This window comes from Callithrix jacchus, chromosome 7, assembly GCF_049354715.1.
Source record: "Callithrix jacchus isolate 240 chromosome 7, calJac240_pri, whole genome shotgun sequence".
Lineage (NCBI taxonomy): Eukaryota > Metazoa > Chordata > Mammalia > Primates > Cebidae > Callithrix > Callithrix jacchus.
This window is the reverse complement of record NC_133508.1, coordinates 101,180,202-101,195,289: the sequence shown is the minus strand read 5'-3', so window position 1 is coordinate 101,195,289 and position 15,088 is coordinate 101,180,202. Positions and strand designations below refer to the sequence as shown.

The 15,088-nt window shown below is 41.2% G+C and overlaps 1 protein-coding gene, 1 long non-coding RNA gene and 1 other non-coding gene across 3 annotated transcripts in view; 2 read left to right on the top strand and 1 right to left on the bottom strand.

The window, feature by feature from the left end:
• The window catches only part of ROR1 (receptor tyrosine kinase like orphan receptor 1), a 400,362-nt gene that overhangs the window by 133,944 nt on the left and 251,330 nt on the right, over nt 1–15,088 (bottom strand). The window lies entirely within an intron of this gene.
• On the top strand, nt 2,523–6,787 carry LOC118142967 (uncharacterized). Its single transcript, XR_004726966.3, has 2 exons — nt 2,523–2,684; nt 6,255–6,787. It is a non-coding gene; the product is annotated as an uncharacterized LOC118142967 (long non-coding RNA).
• On the top strand, nt 14,833–14,935 carry LOC118143360 (U6 spliceosomal RNA). Its single transcript, XR_004727587.1, has one exon. It is a non-coding gene; the product is annotated as a U6 spliceosomal RNA (small nuclear RNA).

Here is a 15,088-nt window from a genome sequence, read left to right as displayed (position 1 = left end):
CCATTTATTACTTAGCCACTTGACAAGATGTCACATCCACAAATCCACAAATCCTTCCCAACATTTATTACTTAATTTTTGAAGTGCCCGCCCCCGCCCCCGCCCCCCCCCACCATCTCTCCTCAGGGAGGGAGGTGGGGCCAAGAGTTATATTCCCATTTTGACAAGTGAGAGAAACTGAGATATAAAAAGTTGAGCAGTCCTTTGCCATGGCAACCCACCCGTCAGCCAAGGAGCCAGTCACAATTAGGCTTAGGGCCTGGGTCTCGGCATCAAAGGAGGCATATGCCAAAATCCTAGCCTCCCACATGACTGATGCTTTTCAGGAGAGGGAGGAGGTTCCCAACATGAAATAAAATGCTTAGCTAAACATAAAGGAAGGCTGCCAAACACAGTTAGGTCATCGCATTTGACTTGGAGAGAACATTCTGTTCACGCTATCAACCTGCATTCACTTTCAGCACACTTTGCCATAAATACTTCTGACTCACTATCTCGGGAAATATTTTTTATCTTAATAAACTCAATGCAAAGCATAATCTAAATCAGCTTTCACATTCTTGAGTCGAAGCCACAAGCTGCGTTTAATAAAATCAGCCGAAATAGCAGGGGACTTCTGAATAACCACAGTTCATTATCTGACACAGGGCTGCTGGGAAGTCTTGAATGCATAGAGCTGAAGGTAGGAGCAGGAGGTGGGTAAGCTGAGGGTATGAAGGAACCTGAGACCATCGGATGACCCCACGTGCTGGATCTTAGTTTGCATAGGACATCTCATTGGAGGTCCTGCTTATAATAATAGATGGTGTCACACCAACCAAGAGCATAGGCTCTGGAGCTGGACTGCTTGGCTTCATATCAGAGCACCACCTCTAACTTGATGTTAAGTCACAGCAACCTCTCTGAGTCTCAGTTTCCTCAACTCTGAAATGGGCTAATAATGATACCTACCCATTAGGGATGTTGTGGGGGTTAAAGGAGATAATCCATCTTTGGAATGTCAAAAGCTTTCCAGAAAAATATATTGGTACCTGGTTCTCACCCTTAGAGATTCTAATTTAATCGTTCGAGGATGGAGTCTATACATGAGCATTTAAAAAAAACCCTTCTCCAAATGATTCTCCTGTGCAGTGACTAAGAGAATACTTGGCTACAGTAACTATCACTACAATTTCCTGACCACTGATTCTTGCCTGGCTTTCTGCTAACCCCTGTAATTAATTTATTCCTCAAAAATTCTCAGGAGTATTCTCCACTACAATCCCTTCTTCAGAAGAAGAAACCAGTGCTGAAACATTAAGTGTGTTGCCTAAAGTCACATTACTGATAAAGAGTGAAATCACATCTCCAACCCAACCCTTCATCTTACATTCTCCACTATCCAAACCTCTGCCCCAGGTTAAGTACAGAGGTGGTACGATGAATATAAACATTTTCTGGCTGAATGAACCTGCTGGAAACCAGGGAATATAATGATTAAAAGTGAAAAGAAAAGAAGTGCAGTGCTGGGCTGGCTCCTGTCTGAACACATTTTCTTGAGAACACAAGGACTAATGCATCAAGCTGAGGTTGGCTACTGACTACTGAGTAGTAAGAGTGGGTTTAAAGAGCATCCACTGGACCAAAGACAACAAATGGCCAATCATGTGCCTCCTTTTTGGGGAGGGAACACACAGACATTAGGAATGGCTCTGCAAATATGCACTTAGAGCAAAACCTCCTATAAATCAGAGTTAATGGGGAAAGACAGCCACTTTTATAGGTCCTTCCTTAGGAAGTCCACTTAGCATGAGCAACTCAAAGGAGTTTAAGAAAACTTTGACTTCACTAGCTAGAGGCTTATTTTAATGAGTAGATCTTTTTTACAAATAGGCCAATTGTATGTAAATACACTCTTATGAGCTCAGGGAAACTACTTTTTCCTCTTCAGAAAATATCTATACCAAACGCGAGTGGCTGGTCTCCAGCATTTAGACTGCTTTGAGTCTCAGGTATAGGGAGAAGGGAACGTGTGTCGGGTGCTGATTCTATCAGGCATTTTACATGCATTATAGCATTTTATCCTCACCAGAACCCTGTGATACACAGAGGATTTTCCAGCCCCATTGTAAGGAAGATACTAAGGTTTATAGAGGTTTTAGCATAGCTAGACTCTACACAGCTAGAACTAGAATTCAGTTCCATTGACACTCTTCTCCTGTTCCTACTCCCAATCCGCATTTTGTAACCTACTGTCATTAAAACTTTTCTCACTATTAAGTCACCTGAGACCATCCAGATAAAACCTCCTTCCCATACCAACCAGTCTTAATTTTTACCCCAGGAGCAGGTTATTTAACGGGATCCTTGGTAACCACCAATTAGATTACTCTAAGAGAGCTTTTCCTGATTATAAGCTTTTGTGGATATATGGTCTGAATGTTTGTGGCCCCCTAACATTTGTATGTTCAATGCTGAGGATGATGAGGTGGGGCCTTGGGAAATGATGAAGTCATAAGCGTGGTACCCTCATGGATGGGATTAGTCCCCTTATAAAACAGACCCCAGGGACATACATCCCCTGCCTCTCCTACCATGTGAGGACACAACAAGAAGATAGCTGTCTGTGAACCAGGAATTGAGCCCTCACCAGAGAGAACCTGACCATGCTGGTGTTCTGATCTTGACTTTCTAGCCTGAGAACTGTAAGAAATAAATTTCTGTTATTTTATAAGCCATCCAGTCTGTGGTAGTTTGCTATAGCAGCTGAACAGACATAGAAAATGAATTTTTGTGGGTTTAAATATCTAATTTATTTTACCTCAAATTTTCAAGTATTTTTATTATGGGAAGGCATCATTTTGTTATTTTATATTTATTATCATGTGTGCATGTTTCACTTGAATTTTAAAATTGAAATACTTAGAAGTTATGGGCAGAAACATACTGAACCATCAGGTCAATGAATTGATTTCTATTTAATATGACCAAAGTCTTTTAACTGAAATTTTGGATACAAAGTTCCTGGCTTGAGAATTGGTCCTTGAGTTTTGGAGAAATATTCCCAATCTTTTTTCTAACTATCTCAGCCTCATCCATCCCAATTTTAAAATGGTAATTTTTAAAAAACTAAACCCCCATCTTGAGCTGAATGCTAGGATGATAAGTAAATCCACAGGCCTAACAACTCTTCAGGGTTTGGGTACATTCCAAGAAGTCACTTGCAGCTTTTCCCATCTCTGTAAAACCAGAGCAAATAATACAAACAAAACCACTAGCTATTATTTTGCTTTACTATAACTTAGTAAGGGTATAATTTAAAAACAACAACAAAAAAGCAAAGTTTCTGACTCCTGAGCTTAAGCTTTTTAGGTCACACTGCAACCTAAAGACTGCATTCTCCTTTGTGGTTGAATGATAAACCTTTGAAAAATGCTGACAGACCTTAACTATAGCAGGACAGGATGAGTGGGTCCACATCATTAACGAACTTTTAAATGACTGGAGACACAATCTAGAAAGCCAAGGCTGAAATACATTTCTGGTTTGGGCTTTGGGCCAACACAAACAGAACACATCATAAGTCACCTCTGTGATTTCAGTACTGTGAGCAGGAGATGCCTCAGCATCGGCACGATGCGTGATTCTCACCATGGAAGGTTTTAGCTGCTTCTATGTCATGCAAATGCAATAGTTGTACTTTCAGCCCTGATAGAGAGCCTGCTGCTAGGAAGAACTAGGCCACATTCAGGGTCTTCAAAGACAAAAATCTATGTGTATTTTCACTACCCTGGCCTGACTCTGTGAGGCAGCGGCTTGCCCAGTCATAATAAATTCTCAAGCATTTGATGGCTCTAAGTGGAGCCTGGGTGGCTTTCAAAATAAAAGTTTGTCATTCTGGCCCATCAGTTTCTATTCCTCTGGGGATCACATAGTTATACAATCTCGGAAACTCCTGTTTAATCAAGATGTGTGCCAGTCAGCATTCCAACTCATTTCCACCAAGGCTGACATTCCAGTTTCATGTTTTCCCAGAAGGTAAACTTTAGGGAACACAACAGGGCACACAAACCATTCTTTCCTCCTTTCTCCATTCATTGTGCAAGATCCATATTTCAAAATTTGAAAGAATCTGCTGACTTGACCACATCTCAAGAGCTCTTGTTAGCAAGGCAGTGCAATGGTGAAGTCCCTGTCACTTGAAGATTCTCTCTCATGAATGGGGCGGTTTTGGCTTCAAATTTTGAACCAAATTCCTCAACAATTAGAGATTATCTGCTCTATTGCTTTTTCTTTTTTTTTTTTTTTTGAGATGGAGTTTCGCTCTTGTTACGCAGGCTGGAGTGCAATGGTATGATCTCGGCTCACCACAACCTCCACCTCCTGGGTTCAGGCAATTCTCCTGCCTCAGCCTCCTGAGTAGCTGGGATTACAGGCATCCACCACCATTCCCAGCTAATTTTTCGTATTTTTAGTAGAGACAGGGTTTCACCATGTTGACCAGGATGGTCTCAATCTCTTGACCTCGTGATCCACCCGCCTTGGCCTTCCAAATCCTCCTGGGATTACAGGCGTGAGCCACCGCACTCGGCCCCCTGCTCTACTGCTTTTTAAGAAAACAGAAAAGCACTGAGAAATCTGGAGAGGAAAACTGAAGGAGGTACTATTTTCTTTGTAGCAAGAAACTAGACAAAAATCAATTCAACACACAAGGTTGTGAACTTTGAGGAAGTGACCATGCCTTTTTCATTTGCTGTGGCTTCTTAAATCTATCACAGGCTTGCTAAAGATAGATGTGTAAAATGCTAGATGAAGAGATGAACAAATCTATTTTTATTTTATTATAAATAGATAAATACGTAACATCCTCTACTCAAAGATCACTCACCTTGGCTACAGAGTCATGCAGGTGAAGAGACAATCACGATAAAGTATGATCTGCTATGTCCAGCATGGTAAAGAACCCTAGAAGGGGAAACTTAATCCATTTTTCAAGCCAGAGGTGTCAGAGAAGGGTTTCCAAAGGAGGTAACACCTTGCAATCGGTGGAATATTTTAAAAAAGAGGTGGTGTGGCCTCTGTCCTTCAGGAGCCCCATAAGTTCTGGAAGACGGAGATATTCCAGGGATCTAATTTGAAAGTACAAGTCAGAGTGAGATCAAAAACCAAGTGTGCGGTCAAGATGTTGAGTGTTGAAGGCGTTCACAAGAGCGGGTGGAGAGAGGGAGGCTGAGATCAAAACAGGCTGGCCAAGGTTACTGAGGTGGTGTCAGAGAGGCCAGATGGTTCCCTGACTTTTATCAGGCAGAGTGGGCCAGACCCAGTGTGGAGTGGAGAGGGAGAGAAACCCCAGACTTCCTGTCCTCTGGCTGGAATGTGCAGGCATTTAGGGGAGGAGAGGAGTAGACAGGAGAGGAGCAACAGAAGATAAATAAGCAAATACTTATTAAACACTTGTGCGGACATGGAGGGGGGACCTGTCCCATCTCTCCTTGGCCTCATAAAATAATGACAGAAAAGAAACCTATGAAAACAATCAGAACAAAGGACAAGGTAAGAAGAAGGATGTTTTATGTGCAGGAGGGGGTGAACTTTCCAGCTCTAGAAATCAGGGAAGGTGTGAAAGAGTTGGGAGGTGCTTGCATTGAACCTTGAGGGAGAGCAAGGCCACAGAGGGAAAAGGAAGGGCAGAAGCTGTGCAGTTGTTGGAGAGTGTGGCACACAAACCAGATGCCATCCTTGGTGACATGTGCCATGTGTTTCTACTGAGGACTCCAGAGAGCACTTCTCACAGCTTCCCTCCCACTTCACTGTGTTTCTGACATTAGGTCAGAAATTATTAGCATTTTAGGTTTGCTTGCATGTGGTACAGTATTTAACATCCTGATCCCCTGTTCAAGAAATGTCAACTGCACATGCTCATCATGGTGACAACTAAAGACAGAACCACTCATATATGACTACATTGAGGAGCCCCAAGGCATCTTTTCATCACAGTCTTCATAACCATAGAGCCTAACTAGTTCCCAGCACACAAGAACTGCATGATAAAACGAGGCCCAGATCCACCTTGCCCACCCATACTAACTCCTAGGCCACTAAAGTCCATAGTTAGCAAATTTCTGTGAGTAACTGTGGTTAGGGCTAGCAAACTAGTTGCAATGGATATGGCTGACAGTGAAGCAAGAAACTCTCAGTTGTCTGAATATCACAGCTTCCATCTGAAATGAAACCTCCCTGAAAAGTGTTCATTTTCTTTCATATTTCTCATGCAGGAAGAAGCATAAAGCGGAGAGGTGGAAACATATCTGCAAATTCTTTGATGCTCCTTCCACCAGAAGGTGGAGTCTGTGTGCCCTTTCCTTGCAACTGGCAGGACCTCTGTGATTGTGTCCTCCTTGCATGTGGCAGGACCTCTGAGAACAGAATGTTGCAGAAGTGACACTGTGTGAGAGACTTGAGAGTCAGGTTTACAAAAGCTTGAAGCAGTACCTCTGGGAGCCTTCAGACACCAGTTACTCTGAGGCTACCACATGGAGAGTACTTGGAAAGAACAAAGAGATGCTCTTGGACATCTCTTGTGCAAACAACACTTGTGTGGAACAGCCCAGCTGTTCCAGACTCCAGCTGTTTGTGCCCTCTCACTGAGACATCAGACATGTGAATGACAAAGTCTTTAAGATGACCCTAGACCCAGCCACCATCTGACTGCAACTGCATGAGAGACCCTGTGCAAGAATCATCTAGCTGATCCCAGTCAACTCTCAGAACCAGGAGAGAGAATAATAATACATGATTGTTGCTGCAAGCTACTAAGTTTGCTGTGGTTTGTTACCTAGCAGGAGCTAACTGATATACAGCTCTCACTTGAGATTCTAAGGAATGAAATAAATTCTTTAGAGGAGCAAACATTTATTGGAGAAGTACCTTGTTACAGATTCTGTGCTAGGTAGTAAAAGTAATGACTTACACACAGTCCCTGGTTTCAAGGATCTCCCAGGGGAGATTCAGTATGAACATGGATTATTACAGATATTAGGCAAGAATGACACAAGAAGCACAGAGAATATATGATGGGAGTATATTCTGGGAGATTCTTGGATGAACTCGCTGTGATCATGGGTTAGCAAAGTTAGCAAAGTGCCCTCCAGATGGGGAACCCCATGGAATGAAGTAAAAATAAGCATAAAGAACTTTGGTCCTTCCATGCTGTGAGTTTGTTGAGGACAAAAAGCATGTATCCCAGAACCTGTCATACAGCAGAATCCAGCTTAGTTTATATTTACTGGATAGATGGATGGATGGATGGATGGATGGATGAATGGATGGATGGTTGGATGGATGGCACTAGGGAGCCAGTCTAGAAAGAACATTGGCTGGCCTGATGACCAGAAGGCCAGGGATCAAGTCCCAGCTCTGTGATTACATACAATAGGACTAACTCAAGCCTGTTTAAGAGGATGAGGAAAAGCGGATGAGGTAGATGGAAAATTTAACATAGGATGCAAGGGTTTCTTATGGAACTCTGGCAAGATATTTGGCCAGGTTTTGAGAGGAACAGGAACCAAGAACTGAAAAGCTGCCAGGAACCAGATCCGAAATCTCCCTCCACCCCCAGACTCTAATTCTCTTTATGAATCTACTTACGCCTATCTTTGAAAACCAGCTTTCTTGGCTTTTCTCTGTACACAGTAGAAGATCAATACTCTGGCCCCCAGGTTGATCTCCTGGGACTAACAGCAACTGAGAAACACTAACTGGCTATCTCCGAGTTCCAATTGCAAATTCCTGGGAAAGAGACTCTGGCATAACCTGAGCCAGGTGTCCTCTCCCTGGTCCAATCAACTCTCGCCAGAAGAACAGGGTTATAAATTCAAACATGGCTACTGAAAGCCCCTCATGATGGTGTCATGAGAGCAGCTATCAGACAACAGAGGGTTATGATGAGGTTGGCAGCCTCCCTGAAAGGTGTCTCATGTAAAGCCCAAGAAAATGAAATAACCAATTTTTGTATGGATTATTGATAACGATGAAAATTCTCTAACTTAAGCTTCCTGTTCATGTGCACTGGTACCCTTTCCAAAGCCACTTTAGAAACTCTGACAAACTTGAGGAAAACCAGCTAATTTTCAAATTCATCCAGGTTGCACACAAGCATCATTGTTTTCTAGCACCTTTAGGGTGATCCCACAAGCATTATGATGATGCAGACTCAAGAGGAGACTTTGAGCTCCGGACTGCTAGCGTGTGCCACAGACTCCTTTCCCATCACTTTACCAAAAGATGTGATTTGAAAACATATGCAAATGTCTCCACTGAATTCCCACACCAATTCCTGAAAGCTATGGAGGATTTTTGTGTCACTTTAGAATGCACTCTATTTGTGGAATAGCCCAGCAAGAGAATCGGGTCAAGCTATTAGGGAGATTCTATGGAAAGGTAGGTACCTACCTGAAAATTAATGACGTTGAATCAAGGAAAAGCAGTTACTTTTGACATTTTGACAATTACTTTAGGGTCTGGTTCTTATTAGTCACATTCCTTCCTTTTTAAAGGCTTACTTATTTACATATTTTTAATGGAAAATGTCAGGAAATTTGGAACAGAAACTTAGAATAAAACACATCCCCTGACCCTCTGATCTATCAATCTTTCAAATAAACAAGAATATTCAGAAAAGCCTGAAAGAAGGCAATTCTTGGTAGTTACCTGATATTAGCCACTGCAATGGTCATTATCTAGCAATTGTTTTGGGGAAAATGGAGTAGAATGGAGAGAATAGGAAGGAAAGAGAATGCAGATAATGAATAAGTGAGAGAGAGAGAGAGAGAGTGAGAGGGAGAGGTGGGAGATTCGATAACTCATTTTTGCTATAAATGCTTTAAAATCTTACAGGTGCCAAAAAAGACACCCTCATTCATATTTTTTTCTCCAACCATTCCATTTTGGAAGCTACATTATTCACATATGAGACATTCAAGAAACACAAATTCTGAAATAAAAACGAGCACACCACCAGTGGAAAAGCAAACAGAAGCAGCTAATGTACTGTGGCTAAAAAAATTTCCAAACAAAGTGGCAGTAATTTACTGCCCTTGCTCTTAGCTAGAGCCCATGAACATAATCAGAACCCCCAGGACTGTTGGGAAAGTGTGATTTACAGCACATCTCAGGATAATTAAAAAAAAAATGAAAAAGCAAACTGCACATGAAGATGAAAGCTGTATTTCTTCCATTTTCAGCAATGGAATCAAATTTCAAGTCAGAATTTCAGGGTGAAACTCAGAAGTCTCTCAAGAAGTAAACTATGAGCCATCCAGCACCCCTCCTTGGACACTGCTCCAGCTACTTGAATGACGTAAGTAATATTTAGAGATGACAGTGATTAGGAAGACCCACACGACACCATCTGAGTCACAGTGAAGAGGTGGGTGGACCTGGATTGGAGTCCTGGCTGTGTCACTTGTTCTCGTGTATCCTTGAGCAAATTATTTCACATCTCCAAGCTCCAGTAATACCTGTTGCTTCTGACTGTTGTGTGGATTAAATGAGATAAAGTGTACAAAGCACCGAGGAAAGTGTTTGGCACATGCAAGTCTCAATAAATTTTGTTGTACATTTTAAATACAAATAATACATTTCAGTAAGTGAGTAAGTATACTTAAGGCACTTACAGCAGTACCTGGTGCACAGTGAAGTTCTATGTAAGGGTTTGTATATAGTAAAACCTCAGTTAATCAGAATGTCTAGACAGTGAGGTAACTAAGTTAACCTACTTTCATGCTCAAAACCTCTGAACCACTTCAAGTTTTTGAAAATCCTTTTAAAATGTATTAGTCTATTTTCCAAGATTAGTAAGTATAATATGTTAAGTATCAATTTAAAATGTTTACATGGGATCATACATGGCTCCAGGAATATATATCACAAGTCCAGGGTTCTAGTACCACTCTGTTACTCGTCAGCAGTGTAACGTTGAGCCTCAGTTTCCTCATCTGTGAAATAAAAGATCTGTCATGCTTTTCTCCCAGTTTTGGTGACCATTAGATGCCATCATGTATATGCAATTATTTTGAAAACAACAAAATTAAGGTGAATTAAAAATAGCATAAATTTATTATTATTCTTTAGATATGATATCCTGTTTCTGGGGATGCACGTGCATAGGGGTATGGAGATTCCAGATTATACCAAGGATGTGGTTTTTGAAAACTTCGGTAAAATACACATAACAAAATGTCCCATTTCTATTATTATTATTATTATTATTTTTGGATGGAGTTTCGCTCTTGTTACCCAGGCTGGAGTGCAATGGCGCGATCTTGGCTCACCGCAACCTCCGCCTCTGGGGTTCAAGCAATTCTCCTGCCTCAGCATCCCGAGTAGCTGGGACTACAGACGCGCACCACCATGCCCAGCTAATTTTTGTATTTTTAGTAGAGACGGGGTTTCACCGTGTTGACCAGGATGATCTCGATCTCTTGACCTTGTGATCCACCCGCCTCGGCCTCTCAAAGTGCTGGAATTATAGGCGTGAGCCACCACACCCAGCCCCATTTCAGTTATTTTTAAGTGTTTAGCTCAGTGGCATTAAGGACAATCAGTGTTATGCAACCATCATCACCATCCATCCCAAAATATTTTTCATCTTCCCAAACTGAAACCTCATGCCCACTAAAGACTAACTCCCCATTCTCCTTTCCTCCCAATCCCTGGCAACCACCCTTTTACTTTCTGTCTATGAATTTGACTATTCTAGGTACTTCTTATAAGTAGTTTCATATAGAACATTGTTTTGTAAAAAAAAAAAAAAGTCCCTTGTTTATTTTCTTATCTTTTCCATCTTTGTCTTTAAAAGTTGAGTACAAAAAGCAATGGAAATTGAGAATTTCCTTTTGGTGGTCCTAAATCCTTGAGGCTTATAATAAGACTGTGATTAAGAAGAAACAAAGACACACTGCCCTGATAGTATCCTCCAAGCTCTAATGGGGTCAACTGCTTGGTCTGGTCTCCATTGCAATCTTAGGATACTTCTGAGAAGCTATGGTGTTACAAGGCTGTTCAGTGAAGCCCAGGGGATAAAGTCTGGTCCCACCTCTGCCACAAGGTACTCTTGATATTGCGTGAATCATTTTTTTCTTTGGGTCATGTCTGTTAAGCTTCAGGCAGACTGGGCTACATTATTTCAAAGTAGTGTCAACTTCATATTCAAGTGTTTTGATGGCATTTATTCTTTGAAAGACACTGCAAAATAGCATTCTCTTTATTCTCCAATCTCAATCCAGGAACAACACATTTTATATAATGAAAATGGAAAAGGAGGAAGATACCTATGATATTTTTCCTAGGAAAAGAAACCAGGGGGAAATACTGAACTGGTTTTGGATGTTCTTGGCAGTTGATTTAGTGTTGTCATCTTTCTTCTAATCAGGACAAAAAAAAAGAGTACAGAAGATTTCATAGCACATGCCAAAATGTTATATTGCCCATGCGCGTGCACACACACACACACACACACACACACACACAAGCAAAACCTGTGTTCAGATTCAAGGCTATGCCTTCACATCAGAAAAAAGAAATAATGAGTTAAACCACCTGAATTTAGAAGACAGAAATACGCGATCATTTTTTAAGTTATCTCTGAAGTCGCATCAAAATGTACACCCTAGGATTCTAAGATCCAATTCTGTTAAGTAGAAAAAGCAATATAGTCAAATATAAGATGCCACAGACAAAAAGGGTTATGTATTTGGAATGAACAACTATCCTTAACATTCATAAACCTTCCAACTGGGATCCATTTGTATAAAGAGACTCTTCTGGTCTAATAAGAGCCTGGCTCTGGGAAAAAGAACAAGACCCAAATTCTTTTGGGGGAGACACTTTCACAAATAAATCACCCAAGAAAAATGGCAGCTGCATCAGAACGTTGGCTGCCTGCCCCAGAAGTTGACCCTGGGGGGCTCTGGCTGCTGGGACCCACCTTCAGCATGAAATGTACTCAGGATAGTAAGGCGAAGTACTTCATCCATCTGACTTCTATAACCGGGGACAACTCATGCATATTACCATTTTCTTCCCCAGGCAGTGTAGCCCTCAGTTGAAAATTTAGTCTCTACTGGTCAGAATCAAGTCAATTTTGTTAGTATGGATATTTCTAAGCTGTGTCCCCCAAACAGCTTCATAAATACTGACAGAATCTGGGTATGGTGGCTGATGCCTGTAATTGCAGTATTTCGGGAGGTCGAGGCGGGCAGGTCGATTGAGCCCAGGAGTTTGAGACCAGACTGGGAAACACGACAAAACTTCATCTCTACAAAAAACACAAAAAAATTAGCCAGGCATGGTGGTATGTGCCTGGAATCCCATCTACTCAGGAGGCTGAGGTGGGAAGATCGATTGAGTACAGGAAGTCGAGGCTGCAGTGAGCTGCGATCATGCCACTGCACTTCAGCCTGGGCCAAGAGTGAGATCCTGTCTCAACACACACACACACACACACACACACACACACACGCGCGCGCGCGCACACACACACACACGTGCGCGCGCACACACACACACACCCCAGTTGACAGGACCACCATACATGAAATCATGTAATGATAATTTGTAGTAATCTTAATACAAGTTTTATAATATATGTTATCCACAAAGGGATGGGAGACGTTAGGTTTTATAGGTCTATTTCCATTAAAACCATATCAGGGATGGAGAATTCCTGAGTCAGAAGACTTCAGAGATGAAAGAAACCGAAATATTAGTTATACCAACACCCCCAGAGCATTCTTGATATGGCATTCCTGAAAACTGGTCATGCAGTTGGCTTTAATGTCTCTACAGAAAGGGAGATTACTTCTCCATGAAGAAATGAGTGAAGGAGGTAGACTACATGATCTTTAGACTTTTGGGAACTTTCATTTTCTCATCTATAAAGATGGAAACTATTTTATAAGGCCATGTGGAAGTGGAAATTGTAAAGCAGCAGTTTAGCAACTGATTATCAATGAGTGTTAGTTTCCTTCACTGTTAGGTTGTTAAAAAGTTTTTTCATATATTGGGCAGAAATCTGCTTCTTTGTAACTTTTACCTGGTGTTTTCAGTCTAAACCCCTCAAGCAACATTTTTCTGTCTTCTGCAAGGCATCACTTCCAACACTGGGAGATGGGCACAAGCATTTCTCTTATGTAGCCTATACTCACCCAAATGCCTCCCTCATTCTTTGGAACTAATGAAAAACTCAAGTCATAAATATTATGGAGTACCAATAAAATTGAGAGTAAACTGGGAGCATATTAAGGCACAGTCCCTAACTTCAAAAAGCTTAAATTTATATATACTATTAAATATATAATGTAGTTTGGGCAAAATCAGGGCTCATCAAAATACCATCAAAGTATCATTACTGAGTAGGAAAAAGGGCAACTAAATTTGACTGGAAAACCAGAGAAGGCTTTATAGGAAATGACATTTGAGTTGGGTAATCAACAATTGAAAAGATTTTGAAAGACAGAAAGCTTATGCTGAGAAAACAGCATAAGCAAAACCATGGAAAAAATATATGCAATGTTTTAAGAGTGGTACAATGGACTGCACTGTGTTCCTCCAAAACTTATACTGAAGTTAGGGTTGAAGCCCTAACCCCAATGTGACTGTATTTAAAGATAGGGCTTGGGCTGGGCGCTATGGCTCACACCTGTAATCCTAGCTAACACTTTGGGAGGCTGAGGTGGGTGGATCACCTGAGGTTGGGAGTTTGAAATCAGCCTGACCAACATAGAGAAACTCTATCTCTACTAAAAATATAAAATTAGCCAGGCATGGTGGTGCATGCCTGCAATCTCAGCTACTCAGGAGGCTGAGGCAGGAGAATCACTTGAACCCAGGAGGTGGAAGTTGTCATGAGCTGAGATCGTGCCATTGCACTCCAGCCTGGGCAACAGAGCAAAACTCCATCTCAAAAAAGAAAAAAGATAGGGCTTTTAGGAGGTAACATTAAATAAGGTAATAAGGGTGGGCCCTAATCTGATAAGATTGTTGGCCTCATAAAAATAAGAGAGACTTGTCAGTCTGTCTCTCTCTGCCATGTAAGCGCAGAGCAAAAAGGCAATGGCCATCTGCCAGGCAGAAAGAGAGTCTTTCCTAGAAAGTGATCACTGCTGCACCTTGATCTTGGACTTTCCAGCCTCCAGAAGTGTAATACAACACATTTCCGTTAAGTCACACAGTGTGTGGTATCTAATCCAAAGGGCAATTACAGAGAAGAATCAATGGGTAAAGAACAAGGAAGAGAGTCGGAGAGTATATTGAATGATTGGGTAGAATAAGAATATGTAAATGGCCAGGCTTAGGAGACAGAGAAACCAATGTTCAAATCTGTTTTGCTGCTTTATGAGTCGCATCATGACCTTAGGTTACTCAACCTCTCTGAGCTCAGATTTCTTCTCTGTTAATGGTAAAAGGAGATAATATATGTAAGGTACCATTCACAGCACCTAGCATGTGGAAGGTACTCTATGAATGTTAATAATAATTATTTTTATTAATATAAATATATTATAGGGGCTAGGGGAGGGACAGCGGGGTTGGGGAGGGTAGGGAGGGATAATGTAGAGAGAAATGCTGGATACAGATGAAGGGGGAATGGAGGCAGCAAACCACCTTGCCATGTATGCACCTATGCAACAACCCTGCATGATCTGCACATGTACCCAGAACCTAAAGTACAATAAAAATATATACATATATATATATATAAGAAGTAATGATCATAAAACTAGTACTGAAAAAAGACATGAGTGACATAGGATGTTCAATGATCTGAATACATCTTAAAAATTCCTCTAGGGCTTGCTTTGGCAGCACATATACTAAAATCAGAACAATACAGAGAAGATTAGTATGGCCCCTGGGCAAAGATGACATGCAAATTTGTGAAGTGTTCTATATTTTTAAAAGAATGAATAAGACTTAGTAATGATAGCCCAACAGGGGTATTATAGACAATAATAATTTAACTGTACATTTTAAAATAACTAAAAGAGTATAATTGGTTTGTACACAAAGGATAAATGCTTGAGGGAACAGATACCCAATTTTCCATGAT